Below are 7990 nucleotides of genomic sequence, written 5' to 3'. Positions count from 1 at the left end.
GATTAAGAGCCAGTTTTAAAGACAAGAGCTCCTGGGTTCAAATCTAGCCTCAGACCCATCCTAGCTGTGTGACCTTGGGCAAGTCAATTGACCCCCATTGCCTGTCCCTTCCTCCTCTTCTGCTTTAGAACCAATACACAGTACTGATTCAAAGATGGAGGTAAGGGCTTAAAATAATGATATCAATTCTATTTTGCTGAGATAATCAAACTACATTTAATAAACCCTTACAGGGTTCTTCCCCTTGTAAATTTCACCCACCATCCACATCCCAGAGAAACTGACCCCAAAGTCCAGTTTTGTCTTGTAATTACCTCCATCTTTGTAACTGATGTGGGCTGCCAGTGGGCAGTGTGGGCTAGTCATAGGAATGAGATCCTCATCCTCTGAAATCTTGCATTTCTCACTAGTTGGCGCTAGTTAAACATCACCTGCAAAACCTGTAGTTTCAGCATTAGTCAAGCATGAATTGTAGACTGTTCAACTATCCACTCTATGTACTGGATTGGCAACATTTTATGCTAGGCATCAGCTTTGCACCTTCTCTGTTTTTTTAATTGCTTATATTGTTCTTAGGAATAATTAATACCTAGAGTGGCCCTCCAGCGTGCCGTATCCCCTCCCCATGTTCCCACTCTGAAAGGCCATCAAGACCTCTCCCTGACAAATGATGACAAGGTGGACAATGGAGGAACATGGAACCTGCTCCCTGGGGACTCTGGCATTTCAGAGGAATCCCCCAATCTTGTGAGCACACTCCTTATTCCCCATGGCAACAAGCTCCCCAAACTACCTCCACCTGAGTTAGGAAAAGGAGATGCTGAGCTATCAGAACCCAACAAATAGGCCAACCCTGATCCACAGGCTGGGTTAGAGCCACTCCTCAGAGGAAGCTGCTGCCACCCTCTGGCAGAGCTACTATTCCATGCTATCAAGTTCCAGAGGCTATTCTCCCAGGCTCTGGGCTTATCCATTGGCCCAGAGGCTACTTGGTTAGCTCCCAGACTATTCCACCTGCTAGTCCACCACCATGCATCACCTCTTCTTCAAATCAAATTCTCTTACTTCTGCACTGAATAGAGTTTGAGTTTCCCATTTTTCCATTCTTGGGGCGAGACCCTGCCACCAATTTGAGTATGTTTCTCCCACATCATAACTATGCCTGTCACCCACTTTCCAGAGAAAGGTCACATCTCAGCAGTTTAAACTATTGTGGCAACTCCTATCCCCTAAACACCACTCCTATTGCCTGGTCTTGTGATTCAAATGACACATGTTGGCTGTGATGAAGGGGGTTTTGCCAGGAGAGCTTCAAATGAAGTCGTTTCAATTCTGACAAAGCATTGATAGCCAAAGAGAAGAAGAGAACCTCTATTGCTCAAGTGTGAGACACAGGAGACACTGAGGACTGTTCAGCATAGTGTAGGCAGGGGAAACAAAGAAGGTGCTGTGCTCTATGAGCAAAGTAGAGTCTCCAGAGCTCAAAAGCAACGGGAGAGGCACAAAGTTAGGGGCATCTCCGCCCCAAATGTTCACAAGGGTCATTTGTGCTGACCTGTGGTAGCACCTTCCAAGTTTGTTTTGATCTCATCAGCTACAATCAAACATACTGTACTTTCACCCTGACATAATAATATCATTTTGGCTCTCTTCAAGTATTAAAAACAATAAGAAACCAAGCAACTAATCTTCCACTACTTAACTGATATTCCTAAAACACAATTCTGACTTTCTCTTTTCCCTCTTTTTATTAAATGTTTGATTTTAATTTCATTTCATTTCTTAATTACATGTAAAAATTTTAATAATCATTTTTAAATATTGGAATTTGAAATTCTCTCTTACCTTCCCTGCCCACCTCCTTCCTTAAGAAGACAAGCTATTTAATAATAGATTATATATACATGTAGTCATGTAACACATTTCTATGGTAGCCATGTTGCAAAAGAAAATGGAGACCAAAAAATGTAAAGTTTAAAAAGTATGCTTCGGTCTGCATTGCTGTTACTGTGTACAATTTTCTCCTGGTTCTGCTCATTTCAATTTGCATCAGTTCATGTAAGTATTTCCAGGTTTTTCTGAAAGTATTCTGCTATCATTTGGTAGGGCACAATAATATTCCATCACAATCATTTTTGTATCCCAGCAGTTTCCAATTTGTTATTACCATAAAAAGAGTTGCTATAAATATTTTTGTATAAGGTTATAGGGTCCTTTTCCTTTTCCTTTGATCTCTCTGGGGCATAGATCTCATAATGTTATTTCTGGGCCAAAGAGAGTGCAGAATTTTATAGTCCAACAATTTCCTTCTAATATTGGCTGCCTTATTTTAAGAAAGACCTTTTTAATTGATGTTATCAAAAATTTCCATTTTACATCCTTTAGTGCTTTCTGTCTCTTGTTTGGTTATAAATTCTTCCCTTATCTATAAAATATCTATCAATTCTGGGTTCCCCTAATTGGCTTATGATATCATTCTTTATGTCTAAAGTATGTAACCATTTGACCTTATCTTGATACATTCTGTGAAATGTTGGTCTATACCAACTTATGTTGCCAAACTGCTTTCTAATTTTCCTAGCAATTTTTGTCAAATGGCAAGTTCTTGTCCCTGAACCTTGGGTCTTTGTCTTTATGGAACACTAGATTATTCTAGTCATTTATTTCTGTGTCTTGCGTACCTCATCTATTCCAATGATTCACTATTCTATTTCTTAGCCAGTACCAGATTGTTTTGATGATTACCTCTTTGTAATACAGTTTCAGGTCTGGAACTGATGAGCTACCTTCTTTCACTTCTTTTCCCATTAATTCCCTTGATATTCTTGACCTTTTATTTATCCAGATGAATTTTATGAAAATAATTTCTTGGTAATTTGATTGCTATGGCACCAAATAAAGTGATTTACATAGAATTATCATTTTTAATATACTGGCTCAGCCTATCTATGAGTAATTAATATTTCTCCAGTTGTGAAAATTGTTGTGAAATTTGTGAGAAGTATTTTGTATTTGTATTCATATAGTTACTGGGTTTATCTTGGCAGGGAGACTCACAAGTATTTTATATTGTTTTCAGTAATAAATTAAAAATTTTTAAATTTCTATTTCTTCCTGCTGGACTTTATTTGTAATGAAATGCTGACAGTTTATGTGGGTTTCTTTTAAATTCTGCAACTTTGCAGAAGTTGTTAATTATCTCAAGTTAATTTTAACTCAAATAACTCAAAACTAACTCAAGTTATTTTAGTTAATTCTCTAGGATTCTCTAAGTATACTATCATATTGTCTCTGAAGAGTGATAGTTTTTTCTTCTTCCTTATTCTAATTCCTTCCATTTCTTTTTCTTCTCTTATTTCCATAGTTAGTGTTTATCCTTTCCTTGTTTAAAAATCTTCAGCAGTGTGATATGGTTCCCTGTCACCTCATGACTTTGGAACCTTTGGCACATCTGCCTGTGTATTGTTGTTGTGGTTTTTAAAGAGGCAGAAAACAGGATGGGTAGAATGGAAAATTCCATGTTTATCAGGAATGGATGAAAAAAGCATTAGTTAAGTGAAGACAACACTGTGCTAAGTCATGGGGATATGATACAAAGTTGATAAAGTCCCTACTTTCAAGGATGTTATATTCTAAAAAGGGGAGATAATTTATATATGGAAGTGCTGGCTAGGGAAGGGAGTATCAAGGAAATTATTGGGATAGTGAGTTGATCCACTGGGTTATCAGTTGACATGCTCTTTCTAGGAATAATTTTATTTTTCTTCAGGGCAGGAATGGCCCAGCTATTCTGGAGTTTTAAAACTACACTTTTTTTTTTCTTGCTTTTGCTTTAGTAAAAGTGCATTTAACCTACTTTCCAACTTAGTCATTTGGAGGTCATGTGGAGGATCTGCCTCCTTGAACCCACAGTAACTGTTATTTTCCCCAAAACCAATAGAATCAATAAACTGAATCATCATCAGTTCCAATGTGTGACTAATGGATCACAGCAAATAAGTCCCTTTTTTAAAGAGCTTTTCCTGGCTCCTCTACAAACATGATGTGTGTTATGGGGACACAAGAGGGGCTCTGGTCTTACTACTTAGAAATTCAGAGAAGCACTGTAGTTTAGCTAAGATATGGGAGCAGAGGTTTGCTTCCCACACCAGCCTGGCAAAGCTTCCCTGAAAGTTAGAATTCTCAAGTCTGACCTCAAACTCTAGTAACAGCTTCTTGCTATCTGTTGGCTTAGAGGTAACTAGGAGGTAGGTCTTGACTTCCTGGGACCTTAAGAATGTTTATGGGTATAGCACTCCCTTGATCTAGTTGTAATTTGATCAGCTAGGTTGTTATCATGATCTGACTGATTATCTAAAGGATGTTGTCTTCAAAAGGTAACTTGTTTAACTCTTGAATAAGACTATTAGAGGCTTGAAGATTAACTGGGTTTATTTGGATATCTAGACAGGAAGGTAAACTGGGAGATGGGAAAGGGGGAAGTAGGTGAACCCTGATTAATCTTGCCTAAAGTATAGTAAGTTCTGATAATATTTAAATATAAAGATGTCCTAGGTGCAGAGTCCAAAGGGACTTTCAGAGTCTCACTTTGACTCTGAAATTAACATGGAATCTGTTCAATGCTGAGCCCAGAGACTATTAAGTCTCCCTGGGTCAGAGGCTGTTGTTGATTCTTGATGGTTTGATAAGATGATCTTGTCTGATAATAAAAGCTCAGTGGCTTTATCAATACAAAGGTGATTGATATAGTTACTAATTTAGCTTTAAACCCTACCTGGCTGCCTGCCTACAACAATCTCCCTTCTCCCAAGGCCTGGACAGTAGACACCCTCCTACCTCCCAACCCAAGAAGAAATGGGGTTGAAGGGACTGTGCACCCCAATTTATACTCCTTTCCTAACTATCAGATTGGCACATGTCCAGGGCTGCTTTGCCAGGTTCTGAGTTCTAAAGGGGCAAACTGCCTTCTACACCTACAGAAAATGGCTGACTATTTCTATACATTACATGTGGCTTGGATAAAGACAACAGGCATTTCTTGAAGGTCAATGGTCCAAAATGCTAAGTATGAGTAAGTATTCTACATGATCTATATTCACTGTTTCCATTTTTACATAGGATGTACTTAGATTACTTTCTTCAATTCCTCATACAGGACAAGTGCCAAAGCTCCACCCATGCCTCTAAGATCAGTGGACCAGGCACCCTTGAAGCAAGCTTTGCCCCCCTCATCTTTAGCAATCTTCCTCCAGCAATGGATTATGTCAGTGTCCAAGGTATCAGCTCCTTTGTGCCCAGACTGCATCATCATTTGTCGCCTTACTGTATCAAAGGGATAGGAAACTCCACCTGCTACAGCAGTCACTCTGTGTACAATCATCCAACTTATCACAAGATGAATATTCTTAGGATCTAGAAGCATACCTTTGGCTGTATCATCAATTCCAAAGTAGGCTGCTCCATAGAAAATAATACCCTTCAAGGAACCAACAAAATTTTGATATGAGCCCCGAATTCCATCATACTTGGTGATTTTCACAAGGCAGTCCCTCAGGCCTTTGAATTCTCTCTCAGTGCCAGATTTCCCAGCATCAGTTCTTGCAAAATCCAGAGGGTAGACAAAGCAGAGAGAAGTGGCTCTGGCTGCACCACCAGAGGCAAGATAACCAGCAAAATACCCCCAAAATGTGTGTGTTTGTCCACTGCTTCCCAAAACACCTGCTTATACTTATCCTTAAAGGCAAAGTTATGGGCCTGGATGGGGAAATATCTGATGACATTTGCTAAGTTACCCCACCAGAAGGAAAACATCTCTTGTTCCTTTAGAATTCAGACAACACAGTCCATAATGCCTTTGTACAGCTTATCTGCAGCAAGTTGTTTATTTGCATGCTGTCCCTGCAATAATAGCCTGACTCTCTGGATGGGGGCCACCAGCCAAGAAGTCCATGTCAAAGGATATGGCTTGTTTCATCATCCTTACAGAGGGGATAGATGGTGGAACTGGAAACAGAAAGCCAATGTAAGAGGGCTGAAAGCTGGGCAAGGCTTAGCTTAAAAGCATTTTAAAAAGGGGAATTATATTGTCTGGTACCCTAATGCCATACCAATATTTCTTTTCCCAAAATGGCAGTCTGTGCATATCATTCTTGGTGGAGGAGGCTACACAGTTTACTTGTAAGTAAGAAGAGGCAAGACTGAATACAGGGGAGAGGGAAAACATAAAGGCTTTATCTTTATCGACTTCTTCTTCCATCAGGCTAATTGGTCTGGTTCTGTGACTCCACACTTTTGTGATTGAGCCAGTATACCACTTAGTAAGGTGGGGAAGGGGGTGTTAGGCAGATGGGAATAAGCATTTATATCCTATGTGCCAGGCCCTGTGCCAAGCACTTTTTACAAATATCATTACAACTGTACAAAATAGGTGCTCTTCTCTCTTCCATTTTACTGTTGAGGAAAGTGAGGCACAGAGGCTAAATGATTTAGGGTCATACAGCTTAATAGTCTGAAGCCACATTTGAATTTTGGTCTTCCAGAATGCAGACTCAGAAATCACCAGCTACCTTCCTGCTAGATGGGCTGCAAAGGTGCAATCAGTCAAGAAGTCTTTATTAAGAGCCTACCATGGGGCAGGTGGTTCAGTGCATAAAGAGCCTGGAGATGAGAGGTTCTGAGTTCAAATTTGGACTCAGATACTTTCTTGCTGTGTGATCCTGGGTAAGGCATGTACCTCCAATTAATCAGTTTTCTGCTTTGGGACCAATACTTCGTATTGATTCTAAGACAGAAGGGAAGTGTTAAAAAAAAATAAAAAAAAAGAGCCTGTGATGTCCTAGGCACTATGTTCAATCAAGCCTTTTGTCTAGTACCTGACACAGAGATGTGTCTCCTCAATGTTAGGTGGGACCAAGAGAAGACCATTACCATCTCTCCTGGATGCTGACCTTCCTAATTGACCTTCCTAATGGGAACTCCAAATGTGGTCTTGGTTGACAATGTGGGGAGGAGCAAGAAAGAAGAGAGAAAACTCCTTTTCCCTCTTTAATTCCGCATCACTAAATTCCACTAGGTCTAGAAGGCAGAATCAAAACAGATACTTCCTACTTTCATCCACTGATCCAAATCCCCTTCTGTATTAATGTTCAGTTCTACCTGACTCTTCTTGACCCCATTTGATGTTTTCTTGGCAAAAGATACTTGTTTGCTATTTCCTTCTCTTGCTCATTTGGCAGATGAGGAAAATAAGGAAAACAGAGTGAAATGACTTGCCCAGGATCACACAGCTGGTAACTTTTTGAGGTCTGATTTGAACTCAAGAAGAGTCTTCTTGACTCCAGTCATTCTATCCACTGTGCCCCCTAGTTGCTCCAAAGCCCATGAACTCTTTATTTTTATTTTACAAGTTGAACTTATTTATCTTTTTAAAAAATATTTTCCATGTTTCCATGATTCATTTTCTTTCTCTCCCTTCTTCCCTCACTTATACCTATTTCTATATTATTCATTTTTGCAATAAGAACAATCTTTTAAAACCTTACCCTAATCATATGTCCATATAAACAAACGATGTCATTTGTTTTTCTTCTGTGTTTCTACTCCCACAGTTCTTTTTCTCTCTCAATATGGATTAGTGTTCTTCCCTATAAGTCTCTTGAAGCCCCTAAGATCTTTCTAATTTTATTATGTGAAATTGATTAGTGATGAATAATTAAGAGTTTTGATAATCACAGCAAGACTCATTGTAACCAATTTCTAAGGCTTAGATTCAGAACTATTTCATATAGGCCTTAATAGTATGATACTTGATAGAAGAATGCAGAAACCTGAGATCAGACTCTTGAGGGAGATAAAGAAGATGAATGGAAGATGACTATTATATAGAAAATGGTCAGCCATTTTTTAGGTGCAAAAGAGGAGTTTGCCCCTTTAGAACACAGAACCTGGCAAGGCAGCCCCAGGCATGCGCCAATCTGGTAGTTGGGAAAGG

General features: G+C 39.3%; 1 pseudogene; it reads right to left on the bottom strand.

Annotated features, from left to right (window-relative positions):
- Window positions 1-5125: 5125 nt before the first annotated feature.
- On the bottom strand, window positions 5126-5964 carry LOC123255034 (annotated as a pseudogene).
- Window positions 5965-7990: the final 2026 nt, after the last annotated feature.

This window comes from Gracilinanus agilis, unplaced genomic scaffold (genome assembly GCF_016433145.1).
Source record: "Gracilinanus agilis isolate LMUSP501 unplaced genomic scaffold, AgileGrace unplaced_scaffold38078, whole genome shotgun sequence".
In the NCBI taxonomy this organism is placed as follows: domain Eukaryota; kingdom Metazoa; phylum Chordata; class Mammalia; order Didelphimorphia; family Didelphidae; genus Gracilinanus; species Gracilinanus agilis.
The sequence above is the reverse complement of the archived record's forward strand: the minus strand, read 5'-3'. Positions and strand labels throughout refer to the sequence as shown.